Source organism: Molothrus ater, chromosome 2 (assembly GCF_012460135.2).
Source record: "Molothrus ater isolate BHLD 08-10-18 breed brown headed cowbird chromosome 2, BPBGC_Mater_1.1, whole genome shotgun sequence".
In the NCBI taxonomy this organism is placed as follows: domain Eukaryota; kingdom Metazoa; phylum Chordata; class Aves; order Passeriformes; family Icteridae; genus Molothrus; species Molothrus ater.
The window spans coordinates 105,730,075-105,750,303 of NC_050479.2; the positions used below are offsets into that span (position 1 = coordinate 105,730,075).

The 20,229-nt window shown below is 41.4% G+C and overlaps 1 protein-coding gene across 3 annotated transcripts in view; it reads left to right on the plus strand.

Moving 5' to 3' along the window:
- NRIP1 (nuclear receptor interacting protein 1) overlaps positions 1-20,229 on the plus strand; it is a 73,376-nt gene that overhangs the window by 25,767 nt on the left and 27,380 nt on the right. Inside the window, exon 1 of one of the 3 annotated variants that reach the window (XM_054518615.1) lies at positions 15,940-15,954. The exons of the other annotated variants lie outside the window; for them this stretch is intronic. The gene's annotated coding sequence lies outside the window, so the exon portion shown is untranslated. Of the gene's footprint in view, positions 1-15,939; positions 15,955-20,229 lie in introns of those variants that run through there. 3 annotated transcript variants of the gene reach the window in all.

Here is a 20,229-nt window from a genome sequence, read left to right on the forward strand (position 1 = left end):
AATAATAATTAAATTCTTTCACAATGAAACAGTGATTGGGGGGAGGGCAGGGGGTGGAGAAAGCTCAGGCAATAGTAGCAGCTGAATTCATACCCAGCAAAGCTATAGCTAATTGACTAGTAAAGCTGATTCTTCACTTTTAATGTATTTTAAAGCCTAAAGTTATATTTTTAAAGAGATGGTTCTCACTTTTTTCCCTCTAATTGGCACTTCATATTTGGAAATACCACTCTCTTTTTCCCCCCTGCTTTTATTCTTCCAGTATTTTTTTCCCTGTTTTGTGCTCCCCAGCCCTCCACAAGTCTTCCCCCTGTCCTCATGTGCGTTTTCTGACCTTCAGCCATTGAGGAATTGTTCTTGTACTGGGGCTGTGAGCGACCCAGGCACTGACTTTGAAGGGCTTGAAGAAGATGCTGCTGGGGAGGTTGGCAAGGTCTGAGAGAAGGTGTTTCTGTTGATTTTAAAAGTGCACAGGGTGATGAGGCAGGCTGTATAACCAAACCCTAGCAAAGTCTCTCAGTTCTGGGATGGACAAGGATGTCATCTGGAGCTGAGTAGCAAAACCAAGCTGATGTGGATTAAGATACAACTATTTGGGTGAGTGTGTGCATGCTGATTGAAATGTAGGAAATAATGTGACATGGCTGACCAAAAGTATCTGGCTTAAATCTGATACACTTTTTTTGTTCTTAATCTCTTTGCTTTTCATTGTATTATTGCTTATTTTGTTTGTTTGGGATGATGTGCTCTCTTTAAGTTTTTTGTCTGGGTTGGTTTTTTGGGGTTTTATTTCTGAATCCTTGCCTTTTTTCCTTTTAAATCTGGGTTGGGTACTTTTTGATGTGTTTCTTGTTTCTTTTTAAATTTTTTTTCTTTATTTATGCCTTATCCCTAAGCAGTGTTTACTTTGCCGTATATCTTCCGTGTCTCTTTCATGGCATATTCAAAGAGATTTACTCTTCAGTCAGGTCTTGAAAATGATAGAAGCAACATCAAATGTTTTGAGAGTTTAGGACAAACTTCTGACAGTGCCCAGGCTCAGCATAGCCCTGGATGTCTGTGCTCATGTTGTCTTGCAGGCACAGATTAATGCTGAAATAGTTGCACAGCCTTGGACTGTGTAATGATTCCTCTTGTGTAACACAGGGAGGGAAAATGAGGTGGGAAGGACGTCAGCCTTGGCTGGTATGTGGGATTCAGCTTGGGGGAGCTGTAATACCAGGGCTCATCCTTTTCAGAATGTCTTTCACTCATATCTGAGCTCTGGGGTGGCCTGAATCCATGTAAAATACGATTTTTGGGAATGCCAGTCTGATCCATGGACGAGTGCTGCATGTTTGGTATGGTGTCAGTGTTTCCTACTTGAGATTAATCACTGTTACATCTTAATGAAATGGATGTACAACCTACTTTATTAAAAAAGGTAAATGGTGCACAATATTAAAGACCTAGAAGGTGCACTAAAATGATGGCATGTAATAATAAGATTTACCTTGTGTGAACAAAAAGCAAAGTGACTGTATTTGAAGCTGCTGCTCCATTATTAACTTAGAAACTAATTTTGGTTTTCCTTGAACTTCTGTAAGTGTACTGTTTCAGCCACCACCTGCAGAAATTCATTCTGCCACCCTTAGCATTTGGTACTTCTGCAGGACTGATCTATTTCATGTGTTTTCAGTCAGTGCTTTGAAAATCTCTTATTTCAGAATGTCTTCTTTTTTGATGAGAAATCAGTCTGGATCCTTTACCCTCTTCATTACAAACAGTTGTGGTTACTGTCACCTTTTTTGTGTTTTGTTGACATTTCATCCTTCTTTAGACCTAAAAGGAGAACCAATAATTTTTCCTGTTTGCCCTCAACAGCTGTATCCATTCACTTTTTTAAAAATTGAGTGTGGATTATTTAAAATATACTCCTCTGATTACCTTTTCTAGAGTAAGTTTTTTTCCATAAACTTGTGGAAGAAAAAAGTAGTAAAAATTTGGTGATGAAAAGCCAAGTTTTGGCATGACAGGGTTTCTTTGGGGGTTTTGCAACTGTGTGTGCCTATTGCAAAAGTTTTGTTATGTGTGACAAAACTTAATGGAGAACTGTCACTCTGCAGTTTGGTTTCTGCTGTTCTCTTTGGCTGTGATGAGTGAAAGGAGTAGCCCAGGTGCTCAGCTGCACCAGTGGCTGCTCTGGAGGGGGGACCAGCAGATCCCAGGGCTCACCTCTTACCTGCCAGCCTCCATGGAAGCAGCTTCACCATCTGGCATAGCTTCTCTCTCAAGGGAACAACTGCCAAGAACATTTTCTTTCTTAAATGAATCCTGTTTTCAGGGTAGAAGACTGTCTGCTCAGTGTTTTTGTTTACATCCACAGAACTAGAGTTAAGATGTCTTACATCTGACTAAAGGGGTAAAATCTTTTACAGGGGACATTATTGAGTTCAGCAAGTTTTAATCACTGCCTGTTAAACCTCTAAATTTTTTTTAAAGGGATTGTGAGGATGTTTCGTGCTATACATTTTTTAGCCACAAACTGGGCATGGAGTGAGCTGGAACAGAGAAGGCTCTTTATCACAATGAAAAACTAGCAAATTCTGTGTTTATGTGGATTGGTAAATTTTTATGAATAATTGTTCAAGTTAATTCAAGTATGCCTTTCAGCTCTGGTGGTTTTACTTGTTTTCTTCTTCCATACCACTAATTCTCAGGTTTCTAGGACAAGTCGTGTTTGTGCAGGACATTTCATACAATTTATCTTCAAAATAAAACCATATGGGCAAAGGGTTTCACTACTTTAAAATAATGCATTCTAGTCCGGTAACTTTGTTCCAATGAGCACATACCACTGGGCTTGCATTTTGAAATGATGCTGTTTCTCAGTTGCATTCCTTGATCTCACTGTGTACCTGAGGAATGGGAAGGGATTCATATTTCTGAGGATAGTTGGTTGGTGTCTCTGATATCTACTTATTTTTCTGTCGGTCATGGTCATTGATCTGCCTTTTGAATTTGTGGACTCAAATTTTCAAGTTTTGTGTTTGTCCCATCGCCCATCTGTCATCCCCGCTGCCCATGACTGACTACTGTTGAGGCTGGTAGGTTGATTCATGTGATTAACTTGCTCTTTCTGTATTTTTAGTGTTTAAACTTTCTGCTGACAAATGGAAAAACTGTGGCTAGAGGCTTACCTGATCGTTGTTTAGGAATTCTACCCCTTGCAATCCAGAAAAGTTTGTTAATACGGCAAAAATAACTTGGTGCTCGTACTTGTGTGTGGTGACAAAGAAACATCTGCTTGAAGAGCTTGCAGTGACCCAGTTAAAATGGTCTGAACAGCACTAAAACCAGTTCTACAGAATCAGGATTTTTTTTTTCTTTCTCATTTTGAAAGAATCAAAGATAAATGTCTTGCACGTTCAGGAGATGAGCTGTAATAAAGCATATATGGATGATATGGCAGCAGTCCAAGAGCATTAGTATGCATGCCCTGATGGAGTTGTGGCAGCTAGCAGTCACTCTCAACTTAGAGCTAAATGTTACTCAGGGAGCATGGAGAGCCTTCCTCCGTGAGCTGGGCCTGTTTTGGAAGAAACTCACTCCAGTTCAAGACATTTCTTGCCTGGATTGGTGTAAAACCTGTTGGTTTGGAGAACTGGTGTCCAGCTTTCCCAGGGAGCTCTATTGGTGGCAGAGGGTCAGGAGTGCAGGTGATGGTGTGTGTAGAGGTGTGGATAACTGGGGTAGGGCGTGTGCACGCTGTGTTGTAACAGAAACACGTGGGCAACACACAATTGTGCTGACACAGGGCTGGTAGTGCTAGCAGACATGGAGCAAAATTCATATTTATTATCAGGCATGTGGAGTTACAGGAGCACCATCACTACATGTGGTAATTTCTGCCCTGTTTCTTGATAGAGCAGGGGCTGCAGGCCCTTATGAAACATAGCAGTGGAAATCAGATGTGAGGGTAATTCCCCAAGCCCTTGCCTGCTTCCTTCCTATATCTAATTAGCCTTTGGGGAGGACAGTAAGGAGTGGGCAGCTGGCCAGATGAGTTGTTGCAGTGGATTGGATCTGGCCAGCAGGCTGCAGCTTGGGCATTCTGGTTTGAATTGCAGAAAAAAAAGGTTTATATGAATTTATATGACTCCAGCTTGCCTTCAAAGACATGCATTAGATTTTGATGGTTGTTATGTTGAAAAACCAGGCTCTTCCTGTGTTCTTAAGTAGCAGGCTTTTGAAAGATCTTAGTAGTTTCTTTTCCACAATTATCTATTTATTCCCTTTGCTTAGGGCAGGAGTAATCTTTACTGCTTCTCTGCATTATTACATGCTTCTTGCAAGTGTTCAGGCTTTTACTTTATTATCCTTTGGAGACTCTTTCACAGAGAAATGAACCTTGATGTCAGGTGGTAGTGAGCATGAATATTCCACAGCCAAAATGTTCCTGCTGTGGACTTCATACAGAAGAGAATGAAGGGAAGGACATTTTCCATGAGGTTCTTCCCATATACATTTATTTTCTGTTCTTTGGATGCCAATTGTCAGTGTGGCAGATGAGAGGAGAAGGCTGCCTCGTGAGCATGGGAGATCCTTGTGAGCATGGGAGATCCACAACATAGAGCCATGTGTGTAGGTGAACTGTATGTACAGTTGTTTTTGTTGGTCATCTCATGCTTTTGGAGAGTACTATAATGTTTATTTTGCTTCTGTGAGCAAATGAGCTGGGTCCTTTTATTTTTTCTGTGGGGAGTAATTTGTTGTTGATGCTTTGTTTGATGTTTTTTAGTACCAACACATAAACATAGCAAGGAGGAAAGGTTTAGAGTTTTGTCAATTTTCTCCGTATTATGGCTGATCCATTAACCACAGAAAGTTAAAACAACCTCTAGGACATTTGATATTTATCTATACAACTATTTTATAAATTCTGTGAGTTATATTTAGAGTAGTAACATTCCATCTTCATCTTTTCCAAATTAGTACTCAGTTTGCCTTCTCCCAATGCTGCATTTCTGCTTATCCGTGATTTCTCAACAGTGCTTCACTTGTACCTCAGGAAAGACTAAATAATGGAATAATCCTGTTTTTTATAATTATATACATTATGTACATTGCTAATATTAAGCTGTTTTGCTTAATTTGCTAATACGAAGCCATTTTTGTGATGTTCATGAAAGTTTGGAAAGCTGACAAATTAATTTTAAGTTGCTTTTTGTTTTTGTTTGAGGTAAATAGTTGTTCTCCCAGTATTTTAATTTGGCAAATCTGTGTTTTTATGTAGATTCATGTCTCTTGAAGAATGCTTTTTATGTCTGTGTTTGGCACAGACATCCTGTTACTCATCCGTAAATGAAAATAATTGAAAAGTGACAAGGGTTTTGTAAATGTTTTGTAATCTTTGGGTGCATTTAAAAAAGTTGTGAAAGCTTCATATTTCTGATTCTTTAAATCAGCCAGCCTGCGGGTGGTGGTGGTAACAGCTGTACTATTGGCAAAATACTAAAAATTAGACAAACTTGAATGAACCATTGCACACCTTGAGAAACTGGACTTAATTTTTGTGGTATGCACTAAATAGAAACCTAATGCGTCTTCTGAAAAAGCAGAACAATTTTAGTGTGCTCTCTGCTTTCCCAAGCCAGTAGTTTGGCAAGACCTGCTGTAGTTGGAAAAATTGCTGAGAGCATGGAGCTGTTGTGTATTTGTTTTATAGAGGCATTGTGTTTGGGCCGAGGGGTTATGTTTGCTACAAGACAGATCAGACAGAGGCTTTGTTTCTAAAAGAAAGGATCCATCTAGTGCTTCTGAGAAAGGGAGGAGAGCAGTTCAGGAAAACTGCCTAGAAACTTTCTTGTTATTTCTATTGGAACATATTTTAAAACTTGGTTCTTAAGTAAATGGAGAAGTGCTCCTTAGTTAAGCTTATGGCTTGACTAGGAACAGGATAAATCTCACTTTCCTCTACTAAAGGTTCTATTAACTTTAATGTGAGATTTGATGCCACTTTCATGTTCTATGTTAAGAATAGTCAAGAGGTCTGAATCTTACAAAGGTATTAGAGATTCATAACCATTTGGATTTCTAAGGCTAAAAAAAAAAGAGATCCTAATACGTTGCAAATTTAGATGTATGCAGTAAAGTGCGAATCTCGGGCTTGAGTATGATACAAAACACCTGTAATTCTAAATGAGAGTGTTGTAAAGTGAAATAACAAAACAGCCAGAGAACACTTGTGGTGGGTGGGTTTCTGACACCCTTGCTGGCTGGGGAGCCAGGCAGTCTGAGCCACTGCACGCCCTAGGAATTAATGAAGCCTGCTTTGGAGAAGGAAGTGCTGTTGGCAGCTGAGCACATAAATACACTTAACCAGGAATCGCTGCTGACCGCTGTTGGCCTCAGCTATTTTGCTGGACACATGGAAACTGTACTACAGTTTGGTCATTGCTGGAACCCTGCAAGTGGAATTCACTCTCCTGTTGGGCTTCTGTGGTTGTCAGCTTCTCTTCTCAGTGGCCTGAAGTACCAGCATGAAGTGTGCATGCCTAACCTAGATGCACACATGTGGAAGGACAGTGTATGCAAAACATGCCTGCCTGCCAGACATTTCCATATTTTCAATTTTCGTGGCTAGCTGTATTTTCTGTAATCAGTATGCCGCTTCTTGCTTTGTACAGAGATTTGCACAGACAAAACAAGTATTTAACAAGAGTATTTGAAGGTGAACTTTGGCAATATAGTGTTTCAGTGATGATGCAGAGACTGATATATATGTTAAAAAAACCCAACACAAAAACCCCTAAAACATACTGTTGTCTTCATTTCCTAGGCTTGTGATGTTTCTTTATCAGTCAGGTGCTGATAAAATACTAATAATATTTAATACAGCCACAATCAGAAGTGTAAATAAAATAAGTGCTTCCTTATATTACCCCCTTCAATCCCACATCCTTAATTATAAGCAGGAGGAAGTGATACAGAAGCTTAAGGAGGTTAGTTGGGGTGATGAAAGAAGATGACTGAGGAATAAGGAATTATGTTTAACTTTATAAAGCATAATATAAACAAACTTCTGGATTTTTTTTTAAATATTGCAAATTATTGTTGAATGTAGGTAGCTCCCCACCCTCGCCCCCCTTTTAAGTGCAAATTTAGAAAATGTTGTGTCTGGCAGAGCAGGGGAAGGAGCTCAAGGACCTGACTCTGTACTGGATGCCTTCAAAGGCTAGAGTGGGAGGTGTAGCTTAGACGTTGAGATTGCAGGAGTTGAAACTGATTTTATATCATGTTTATACCTTCCAGATATGGGTGGGTGCAGAGATGGAGACAAAATTAGAGCCTATGGTATTAAAGGTAGCCAAGTAGAATTATTAACAGGCAACTGATTAAGGCAACTTTAAAGGATGTTTTTTCACTATTTAAAGATGTTTCCAGACATCACTTTGCTCTCAAATCCACTTTAAAAAAAATTCTGTGCTCTGCAGACAGCCAAAAAGCTGTGCTTGTGAATGTTAAAAATGACCTTGAGCAGAAGAACTCAAAGGTTGTTGGTGGCTTTGTACTGAATAAAATAAACTGGCACAGCAATGAGGAAAACCTGCATTAACGTTCAGGGTCCTGATTCAGCAAAATACAGTATTAAACAGTGATACAGTCCTTATTCTTCTGCAAATGCTCACGTAATTCACAATCAGGACAGAAGTTAAATATTAGAATCAAATGTATTTGTGAGTGTAGTAGTATGAAGTGTTGATAATGTCCCTAAGTTAGTATCTGAGATGATTGAAGCAGGAAATGAACCCCCCAAAAGTGCATGGTGCTATCTGGGTAGGCCATCAGCCTTATTTTTTTGAGATCCACTTTTTCAAAAGGTTTGGGAGTTACTGGTTTTGACAAAACCTCTGCAGAAGGTTGGTGCAGTGAGAATTTGAGAGTCAGTGGAGACCTAAATTAAACACTGGCCTTTACTAGCAAGTTGTGGAAGATGCCTGGGTGTCAGTTGAGATCTCAGCAGAAAAAGATTATTTCATTTGTACCATAGGATCATGGAATGGCCTGGGCTGGAAGGGACCCCAAAGATCATCTGGTTCTAACGCCTTGCCATGAGCCAGGGACACCTTCCACTAGACCAGGTTGCTCAGAGCCCCATCCAACCTGACCTTGAACAATCTAGGGATGGGACATCCAGAACTTCTCAGGGAAATCTGTTCCAGTGCCTCACCATCCTCAACAGTAGAGAATTTCTTCCTAATATTTTGTCTAAATGTCTTTTCTGTCAGTTTGAAGCTGTTCCCCCTTGTCCTGTCACTCCAGGCCCTTGTAAATAGTCTCTCTCCATCTTTCCTGTGGGCTCCCTTCAGGCACTGTAAGGCCACAGTTAGGTCACCCCAAAGCCTTCTCTGTTCCATGCTGAACAATCCCAGTTCTCTCAGCCTTTCCTCCCAGCAGAGCTGCTCCATCCCTGTGATCCCCTTGGTGCCTGCTCTGGCCTGGCTCCAGCAGGTCCCTGTCCTTACTATGCTGGGAGCCCAGAGCTGATGCAGCTTTGGATGCTGAGAGTGTTGTCCAAAAGCTTCTTGAGCTCTGTCAGGTTTGGTGCTGTGATCACTTCCCTGGGGAGCCTGTTCCAGTGCCCAGCCACTTTCTGGGTGAAAAACCTTTTCCTAACACCCAGCCTAAACCTCCCCTGACACAGTCACAATTTCAGGCCATTTCCTCAGGTCCTGTCACTGGTCACCAGAGGGACAAGATCAGTGTCTGCCTCTCCACTTCCCCTTGTGAGAATGCTGAGAACCAAAATGAGGTCTCCCCTCAGTCTCTTCTCCTCCAGGCTGAACAAGTGCACTCAGCCAGTCCCCATGTGGCTTCCCCTCCAGACCCTTCACCATGCTTGAGGCCCTCCTGTAGATTCTCTCCAAATGGAGAATATGGAAAGGATCACAGTATTTGATCACTTTAATATACATTATTCAGTATTTCTTGGCCTTACCTGTTACTGTCAGATAGTAATTACAATATTAATTTATTTTATACTAGTGCAAGTCAGTTATTGCATACTACTGTATAAGAAGGCCGACTATATTGAGCATACTTAAAACTAATACACTACTGATAAAGCTTCTTACAAAGTAGATATACCTAATGTTTTGTTGTAGTATTAATTTTCATTTTTCTGGTAGACCAAGAGCTTCTTTGGGTGCTGGTAGGAAGTTAGGTCAGAAATGTTGGGCGATGTGGTCAGTCACAAAATGATTTTTCAGCTGTTTCTGCAAATGGTTCCAAGAGAATGGTTTTATCAGATGCATCCTTAGCAGATATTTTTTATTTAATAATGGTGTCCAACTGGAAAGAGATACATTATATTAACTTCTGCCACCTTTATCCCTTCTTTTTTTCTGCTGCACTGAGTTACACTGTGTACAAAAGAAGTCTTAGGTTTAAAGAGTATTAATGTTGTGTATTCAGAATCAACAGCTAGAAAATGGCAGAATTAAGATTGAGTGGGCAACCTGTGTTTGGGTGGTCTGTAAAATGCTCGTCCTGTCCTGTAAAGACAGAGCTTGTGTGTACTCCTGTGAGTATCCTTGTGGTAGGAGCAGGCAGGGAGCAGCCTTATCCTCTGCAGCTTGCCATGCATGAGAAATTGTAGCCACAAAGACCACTTTGATGGGAGGGTAGAAGTGAGTGACTGTCCAGCCTCACAGATGTGACATTGTCACGATGGCTGTGGTTTGGGTGGGTGGGTGTGCTGTGTAACTGCACTCGCTGCTTCTGTCTGAACCTCCTAGGGACAGCCTGATTTGGAAGTTTTTACTGAACTGTTGTGGCCCTGGAAGAAAGCTGCTAATTTGTATTTTTGGCTTTTGGCTTCTAGTTTTGGCAGGGCCACACAATGTGTCCCATACTTGGCAGCAGCGACTGTGTGGCTTGAAAGCTTTTGTTCCATCTTTGAGTCACCCTGCTCAGCTGGAACACTGCAATAGGAGTTCTTTGTTTTTGTTTTGGGCATTTTCACAACACTTGGTGCTTGGAAAAACCATGATATATTTTTGTCTTGTTACACCTTGGAGAAGCTTAAGAAATCACGGATGTTGCATGGTCATACCATGAAAATTCATTTTAGTGTTTTGTACTAGGCTAACATGTAACATGGGAGCTACTTCAGTCTCTCTTCCTGGTAATTGGGGTGAACTGGGAAGTTTTCTAGGAAGAACAGCAGAGAATGCAGTCTGCAATAATTGTGTTATAGGCTAAGTGGCTAAACTTTATTTTCTTTTTCTTGAATTTTTTTTAACCCCCCACAGTTGTATGGCATCCCATCACTGGAAAGCTGCAAAAAGAACACCTTAGTGCAGGAAGATCAATGAATCCCCATGTGTGGGTCTGGTCAGTCTCCATTTCCAGGGTCTGTGATAGGATGGAGAAGGCACATGAGATGTGTGCCACCCCCAGGCTCCTGCTTCCCTGGGGCTGCAGAACAAAGATGGGAGGGTCTCTGAGTAATCCAGGTGCTGTGGGAACACCATAGCCTTCTGTCCAGGTGTAACAAATGCCTTGGAAACCTTAGGCCTGTGGAAAAGCATGTGTATGATGCAAGTTCCTCCTCTTCTGATGCAGAGGGCACCGTCACTGATGCTACTGAGAACTCATGCTTAAAATGGTTAAAGCCTTCTAACGAGGAGGGTGTTTTTTGAGGAGAGCTGTGGTTCTTGGGAGTGAGGGAGTGAATCTATTTCAGTGGTAGGTGAAGGGTGGTGTTATAGCAGTTGTGACATAACTGCCAAAGCTGTGTCCTTCTTCAGTAAACTTAGATGCGTTTTGTTACCGTGTAACAGACTGTAGTGCCTGGAAAATGACTGTACAAAACCAGACTAAACGAAGCCTTCCGTGCTCAAGCAGAGAAGAATCACAACACCCTCTGCTGGTGCGAGTGACTCCTTCCTTTTCTCCTCAAGGACTTGCCTGGTGGATATCCTAGAAACAGTAAGAGATAGTTCTGAAGTGTGATGCGAGCTGACACTGAGGTTATTTTAACCCATTTGTATTTATTTTGTTTTCCCTTGAAGAAATCGACAGTGTAATCGGACCACTAACATACCACCACTCAAACAGATGGGGGGAACATGGTGATGCCTTTCTCTCCTCATTCAGATTTGGGGATCCATGTTGCTTTCTAACTACTCATTCTCCTACTTGGCAGAATTTTACTGGAGGTGGAGTTGGCGATTCTGTGTGCAAATACACTTCTGAGGGAAGCCCCCATCCCTTCACTGTGCCCATAGCTGTATTTGAATAAAGCTGCTAAATCCACTGGGTAAACTTGTGGTTTCATGGAGTAACCATGTGTTCCTAGAGGTTATCTCTGCCTCTGTGTCACTCTGTGGGACGATGAGCAGTCACAGGCAGGCTGGCCAGTTGGTTTATTTGTTTTTGTTCCCCCTGTGTGTACAGTCATGCTCTCCAACCCTTGGTAGGCCCATGGTATGTTAATGCCCTCTGCTCTGCTTCCTGCTTGGCTCGGGATGAGTGAGAAGGAAATCACAGGTTAGCACGAGAAGTGGTCACTTTTTAATTCCGTCTCATAAAACATGTCTGATGCCTGCCACAGCATGTTCCTGACCCTCCTCCTCCTCCTCCTTACCTGGCTTTAGCATGCACAGCATGCCGCGATAGGTGCTACCACTGGGAAAAGCATCTTTTTCCCGGGATGTTTGCGGAGGGAGCGCGGGCACCGAGCTCCCCTGTGCAGCCGGCGGGTTGTGTCTGTCTGTCTGTCCCCGCAGAGCTGAGGAAATGGCATTCCCAGCGGCGGGGGAGGGGGAGCCGTCTGGGTGCTGGTGGGGAGCAGGAGCCCCGCTCCCAGTAAATGGTGCCTTATATAATTTGGTTATGAAAGAATTGCTGCGGGTTGAGCCTCCCTCGGTGCCTTGCAGAGCGTCCCTCAGCGCGGCCGCGGTGCTGCCGCCTGCGCGGGAAGGGTTAAGAGGAGACAACATCCTGTCAAAGACCTTGTTTTTAATTTTGCCTCTCACACTGGCACAGATCCGGCTAAGAGCAGCCCAGATTAGTTCGGGAAAACCTTTGAAGAGATTTAAGATGTCCTTCAGCCAGTTTGAAGGTTTTTGTCTTGCAAATCCAGTACAAGGGCGCCTGCAGGCATCTCGACCCTTGCTGTGCTGCTGATGCAGCTCAAGGTCACACTAACCCGCCCTGTGACATTCAACAACACACACACACACACACACAGAAATTATGCAGTGAAACTGCTTCAGCATTCAGCCAACCAACAACTTCCTCAGTTCCTCACTAAAGGAAGAAGTATATATTTTTTTCTCTTTTTGTCTTTTTTTTTTTTTTGGCTTCGTAGATTTTTGCTGCAGGAAATAATCCAGGATTTCTGGTGTGTGTGATGACAAGGTCATTTCTTAATTAGAACACATGTAAAGAACAAAGCTAAATGGCTTCAAAACAGCTTTGTAGTTGATGGAGAGGATTTAAATTATTTAAAGAGATAGTCACCCAAGTATGATGGAAACTGAATTCTAAACACATTAACTCTTTCAGTACTCTTTGGTTTCCATATGCTACTCAAAAGGAAATGTCAAACTTGATGAGCATTATTGCAACTGCTGTTAAATGAGCATTTTTTACATTATTTATAGTTAGTGTTTTATTGTCCTGTCTCTTATCAGAGTTATGACAGCAAGATTTTTTTTCTTATTAAACAGTGGAATACTCACTGGCTAGAGATCAAGAGGTAGCTATAGGAAATTGCTTGTTTGAGATCAGTGACTTAATTTCTGCTCTGTCTCATATTTTGATGAATGTATTAGCATTAATATATGTATGCACGTGTGAGTACATGTATGAAATATAGTGCAAGTATACAGGTATTATTCAGAGCTGCCTCTGGGAGGAATCTGACTCCTGTCCTCAGTGCTCAGCATGGTTGCAAGGCATAAGAACATATTAAAGGTGGATTTTGGGATTAGGGAATGAGAAATGAAAAGAGAGAATTGACAAGAAATGGCAATTTCACTTTGTTTGAAATGACTGTGAGCTGGCTTGGAAGAGAGATGCATTTGAATTTTGTTCTTTGAATTTGCTTGTCACTTTGAGTCAAAGCACCTAAATACAAAGGTGTTGGTACCACTGTCTCAACCATGGTTTCACGTGGCTGTATGTTAATTATTCATACTTTTAATCCTATCCTCCTATTTTTCTTTTCCTTATTATGTTTTCTAAGCTTCTTATTCTTTAAATGCCAGGGGCTGGTAAGGTGACCACCCTTCTGTGGTTGCCTTGGGCATGCAGAGCCCCAGGTATCCACGGGTAGCACTCTCCTGTTAAAAGGAGTGACCTGATGCACCAGAGGAGAAGCTGGATTTACTGTAGGACCTGCCTTTTGGTGCCAGCACACAGTAACTTTCCAGCTTGTATGCTTAATAAAACAGTGAGGGCAAAAAACCACTTGTGAGTTGTTCACTAAGAGGGAAAAGGCAAAAAAAAAAATCATGGAGTAGAAACTTTGCTTGCAGAGTTTGGGCTCTCTATATGCTCAGAGATGTATGTCACTGCATGATTTATCTGAGAACTGAAATGGGCAGAAATTAGTCTTCTCCTGTCATTAAAGTCCAGCAGTTAACTCAGATTTAAGTGTTTCAAGAGTAATTGACATAAAATTTACCAGGGGATATATTTGTTCTGGTTGTTTTTATTCCTGTTGTTTTGTGGTTTTTCTTTTTTTTTTTTTTTTCCGGGGTAAACCTTGTTCAGCTTGAACTTGCAGTGCAGTAAATGTCAGACGGAGTGTGCTTACTAGAAAGAGATTGTGCTGGCTCTGAGGACCTCCTGAGAAAGGAGGAAACTGCATTTGCCAGGATAAAGAGGGAAGATAGGGTGCTACAACTTCTTTTTTCCTTTCCCTGCACCATCTGGCTCAGGCGAGGCTTGTGAGAAGAAAAGGACAGAGGGAAACAGGCTCCACACAAGGAAGGCACGGATAAGACAAAACTGATGTGCTCTGTGAAATCTGTATATTCCTGACCTTGCCTGGGGTGTGCTGTGCCCTTAATATTATGGGAGACCTAAGCTCACCTGCTAGTAATTTCTAATTTACTGTCCTAATTCATCGATTTGTTATCACTAATTGTACTTCATTTACTTCTGTGTAGTTTCCAGTACCTAAAGGGTTGAAAGGTTGCTGTAATTGGCACCCGCAGCTGCTCTTTCTTTTGACAGGGGATAATTTTGCAGCCTATGCTTTGTGTGACAGCTGCCTAATTGGGCATTCTCCCCTTGTAGCGAGCCTGCCTCCTCCAGCCTCCCTGCTGACAAATGGTGGTGGATTATAGATGAGGACACGCTGACCCGTTCGACCTTGCTGAGGCAGCGGGGAGGGGCCTCCTGCTACTTGAGGGAAGCTTTGGGTCATTTAAAGGACAAGGTCATGAGCCAGGTGGGGAAATGACATGATATCACATGACAATAGCCCGATGACACGGTCACTGTGTCAAGGACAAACTCATCAGTATTGATTAACGCCGCTTTTTTTTGCCAGTGTCTCTGCAAAGCCACTGATATTTCAAAAATATTTTGCTAATTTGTCCTAGGTAAAGTGCCAGGCATTATTTTTGGGGAGCGTTTGTGCAGTGTTTTCTTATCAGTTCAGATCGTGTGCAAAAGCAGTGTTGTTAAAACCCCTGACGATGATAATTTGTAGGGTTCATCGATGTTTTTGGTAAAATGTACATCTGGTTGTACTGGGAGGAAAATGCCAGGAAGGATGCATGACAGGGCAGAACTTGAGGGAGAAAAAAAAAAATCCCATGCTTTGAAATTTCAGTGTTTCACTTTTTACTCCTTGAAAGGCACATATATGAACCTCTGTGAAAACACATGTATCCACATATGTACAGCTGACTGGAAAGTGGGAAAAGTCTTTATTTAAAGAGAACCAAAGAGAAAAGTTAAATATAAATTGGATGTTTAAAGGAAAAGTCTTATTTACATCAGCTCAAGGGCGATAGAGTTAAGATAATGCCCTTCCTATTTTAAGAACTAGAACAGTATCCAACTATGCCAGGCAATAAAAACCTGCTAAGTGGGTTTTCGAAAATGTTGTGAATACAAGTGACAATGTTTTGAGAGCATCTTCATGTTGCATTTCTGTGCTAATAAACTTCAAGGTAAATGAACGGCTTGTTTGACATTTGCTATGTTAGACAATAATAAAATGCTTTCTTCTTGAGTAATTAGACTTGATAGATTGATTATGTTAAGAGGTAAAGATAAATACAATCAGAAAGAGAACTCTCTCGAAGGGAGTTAGTGCCTGTTTTTTGAACTTTGCCGCTGTGGTTGTGGTTTAGCCAATGCCTGGTGGTGTGTGCCACACTCGTGTGTGCACTCACCTGCACACACACAGGGACATAGGCACAAATACTCGGCATGGAGTTTGTGAGAAGCTGGGAGAGGAGCGTTCACCTCTGAGCCCCGTTCCCTTCTCCGAGAGATCTGATTTGTTGTGGGAATCTGTTGTGTCTGAGCCTCGTCAGTTCACCAGGATGTAATTTTACTCCCCTGAGGTAAAAAGCCGTCAGTGGTAAAGTGTGATAAATTAGTTCACTCAAGTAGACGCGCGTGCGTGCGTGTGTGTGTGTGTGTGTTTAATTCTGACCTTGCTGTGCATGTGTTGAGCTGCTCTCGGTGCCCGAGTCAAGCCCGGTGGAGGTTTAATCCTGTGCCCTTGTACACGTATACTTGATTAGTAGTTGTGGTTATCTCAGCAGAAGACATTCTGCCCTCCTCCTTGTATTGGTCGGGACCCAGGCATTGGGGAGTCAAGTCGAAGGAGAAAGAAAAGAGATTTTTGCATTAGTATTCTATGAAAGCCTTACTGTCTGCAGAACAAATTGATTGCTACAGTGTACCTGTGCTTGGCACCACTGCTGTGAAAGAAAGGTATGGTTGTAATCTGTTTTATTGTATTACATATTGTGACACTCCAGGAATGTTTAACATTCGGCTCTTCTATGGCACATGCTAGAAGTCTGAGGAAAGAAAAATACGTGAATGAATGAAAAGTGTGCGAGGCTGTCGTATCGGCAGCTTTGTTTACTACAGCGAACTAAGTAGCCCCTGCTAATGAGACAAATTTATGTGCCAATGGCAACGTAAGGAGATGATTAACTGAATTCTCTGTCTTCTGTTCAGTTCCTCACATCAGTGTCAGTAGTTGCTACGTACCTACACAGATAAAATTCTAATTAATGTTTTAAGGGGGTTTGGGTTTAGCTTTTTGCCAGATGATTAATGTGAAATACACTTGAGCATGGATGTGTTTGCCTCTTTAAATGAAAATGTGTTGTTTTTTCCTAGTTATTAATCTACTGTGATGGTCCTACATGGTGGGGGGGGGGGGGTATGTGAGGGGGTTAGGGGAGGTACAAAAACCTGCAAATCTTAGATGTGCTGCTATGATAAACAGCACAAGAACAAAGCTGAGGAAAAGTCTTAGAGGATTTGAGTCTTCGTATCTCTCTCACACACACACACCATCCCCCTTTAGTAATGTGTAAATATACACCCCTATTTTAATGTGAAATCTAGGGCTCTTTGTTTCCTTAACCCAGCTGTAGACTTCACATAGTTGATTCTTTGGTTTTACAGATGCTCAGCTGATGTCAGTTGTGTGGGAAGTATGAAGTACTCCATTAATAAAATTCAGGCTGTTTCACAGAGGGCTGTGCTTAGTGGTTCGTTCTTGGCATCACTGAAATTTTGTTGCTGATTATTTGGATGTTTGCTTGTGGTCAGTCCAAAACATCTGAAGTATCTGCTCTTGTCATGCAGACATTCCTGACTAATTAAGTTTAGGACAGGTGGCAGACTCCTCCTGGGCATTTAAATCTGTGTGTAAACCTAATCTAATAACTTGATGAGAAAATGAAAATCTATCTTTCCTGGTGTGTTATCACCACGCACAAGCCACAGAGGTATTTGTGAAATCCTCTCTCCACTCTTTGTCCTGGCAGGTGACAAGTAAATGAGTCGCTTTAAGGAAATGAGGGACTTGGAAAACGCTCTGTGTCCCGAGCAGCAGTCATGCACTGTAATAGTTACTTCTGTCATACAGCCTTGCTGACTTAAGATTAACACTTCATGGATGTGGGGTGTATTTATATGAGTGTACCCTTGAGCTTCCATTTTACACCTTGCAGACAGTGTCAATACAGCCTTATACATGCAAGTTGGTTGATCTTTGAGATCTCTTGACAGCTGAGAAAATTTCTGAAGAACCCCAGTTTGGGAGGGTCTGTGATGTGACTGTTTGGACTCAAAATATGATGACTTTAGTTGCAACTAATCAGTCAAAACTTATTAATTCAAACCAAATATTTTGTGAATAAGCTATTCTTCCCCCGAATTACTTTTTTTTAACACAAACTTACGTTGTAGAAAAGAAAGTTGGTAAGAACAGTTGCACAATTTACACAGCATATGGGAGGATCCAGGGACTTTGTCATATTTAACCATATTTAAAAGAATTTCAGTAATGCTATAGAAATGGTTAATTCTTATCTCAAATTCTGTATTCATTTTTTGTAGATTTTAACCAGTTGATGACAGGAGGTTGAGTTGTGAAAAAGGTGTTAGATAAATACTGGCCAATACTGCATTTCAATGCAATTAACTTTTGTTCATAAATAATTCAACCTATGACTTTAAATAAATGATCAGAGGAAAAGAAAATGACATGTGATTAAATCTAAGTCCTTGAAAACATTTTACAGTCAAGATTGCTGTGACTGCTTTGGGACTTCTTATAATTCCTCTGTTGAGGAGAGCCAGTTCTTAGAGTTGTGGGGATTTTGTTTCATTTTGTTTGTTGTCAGTTCTCAGTGTACCATTAGAGATATGAGGTAGACTTTTCAGATCATAGTTAAAAGAGGACTGATGATGTGCTGTTTTTCATTTTGTCTTGATTTTCTTAGTGACATTGAATATATCAGCTTGAGTAGCCCATGGTTTTCCTAGGTTTTTGGTGGGGATTTTTTTGTTTGCTTGTTTGGGTTTTTTTAATGGAAAGTAGAAGGACGTTTGCTGAATTGAAACTTTTGCTGCCAGCTTTACTGACTGAGCATGACTGATGACATTAGAGTCTTGATGAGAATTTTGGAATACTATTTGGCCTGGGGTAGACTGCTCTACTGTGGGTGGGGCAATAGAGAAGATACCAAAGGAGGAAGAAAACCCAAAAACAGACGCAACCCCAACCAAATAAATCCGATTTTAAAATTCTTGCGTATAATGGAAGTATGCAGTTGATTCCATCATCAGTTACCTGTATGAGACAGCTTTTCCTCTGGAAATCCTTAATCTAAGTTTTAAGTAAGAGTTGGTGCTTGAGTGTTATTATCAGTTTAGGCAGATTTTAGAGGTGAATTCCAGATTAGATCTGTTTTTGAAAGGTGGCTGTGCCCTGCTTGAGATTGCAAAATGCTTGATCTCCATCTCCACCCCTTTTCTTTCTGTTACCATGGTGTACCATAATAAAGAAGAGAGGAAGTGGAGGTGTTGCATAACTTGAAGTAAATAGATTTTTGGTGCAGATACTGAAGGCAGCCTTAACTCAACCAGTGCTGTCACTACCAGAATCCTGCTAATGCTAAAGGCAGTTGTGTAATTAATGGCCTTGTGTGCTGAACTGAGACTGCTGCGAAACCTCTGGAGGGAATTGTTGTGTCTATTGTGTTGGTTAACTTTCCCAGAAAATACAGTCTGTTGCTGGTAGTTTGTTGGGGTGATGGGGGAGGATTTTGTAAGGCATGATGAAATATTCCCTGGCATCTTTTTCCTGACCACTGGACAAAGCATCTGCAGCAACAGAGCCCAGTTCAAATGGAGCTGTTAATAAAAACAAGATGAGTTTTACTTGAGGAGACAAGTGTGGTAAGATAAGAAAATAGAAAGCTGCCATTTGAACTTTCAGTGTGTTTTTAAGATATTTTTGTTGTAAAATCATATGAAGAATTTGGACCTGGTTTTGATACTAGCACCTTACCTAGTGCAACAGTGGTAAATGATCTAGAATAGATGAAAATTATTTGTCGTTTTTTGTTATCTGTTCTTCTGAAGCCATTTATAAAACCTTGTTAAAAGTTCCAAAAACCTTTTTTTTTTTCTTTCTTTGGATCTTTGTTTCTGCAACCTCAACCATAGGTGGCACTGACTATTAGCACTTAGTAGGTTGGGGATGCTTCCCCTCCTCTCAGACTTAGATGTTTGAGCCACTGGCACCTGCTTGATCTGTTTTCTCTCACTCTGGCAAAGAGAAGAATGTGGCAGGTAACTGAGAGTTCTGCAAATGAGTAGGTATAGGAGCCAAGGTACTAGCTGAGTTGGCTCAATTTGGAAACGTCCAACATTTGAAGTTAGAACTTGAGTTTCTACAAACTCATCAGGAAAAATGCTAATATTGATTGCTGAGGGGGAGCAAACTTGTATTTTCAGGCTTAGTTCTAGTTATTCAGGAGACTTGCAGAGGAAGCTCAGTCAGGCTTGGAGTAATTCAGCATTCCAGAGGCTGGGCACCACTGAGCAGTTCAGCACATGCAAAAAAATCTGTCTGTCTGGATTCACTTGCTGCTGCAGCATCAGTTCCTTCACTGCTGCTGGCACAGGCTGCTGCAGTTCTGCCTCTTCACTGGTGGAACCAGGGATGAATGCACACCCTGTGTTCTGGTCCATCTGAGCTGTGAGCGTATTGCAGCTGAATTAGACTGGTAAAAGCCAGGTTTTAACAGCTTTCTAAAGCAAGGAAGTAAAAATGGACCTGTTTGGGCAGGAAGTGCTTAGATATGTGTTACAGACATACTTGGCTATGAGAGACCCTTGCTTCAGGTAGAAAGGACTTTATTGCACTTGGTTAGGAAAGAGACTGAAAGTGGCCAGTGGATCAGAAGAGCTGCTGGGCAGTGGGTTTTGCAGCTCCAGTCCATGTAATAGTTCTTGCTCAGTTTATTACGACTGCTTCCTTATGTTAGATCCCTGAGAAATAGGGAAAGCTGGTGGAATTATAGTTTTGATCATCATGCCACTATTCATGTTTGCTTCAGGACCAATACTTTAGTTCAGTACTGATGTGGTGTTTTGTTGGAGAGAATGTTGTTTCAGTGTGTATAGTGGAACACCCATACTACTGCATTTGACTGACATACATCTTTACCTGAGGGT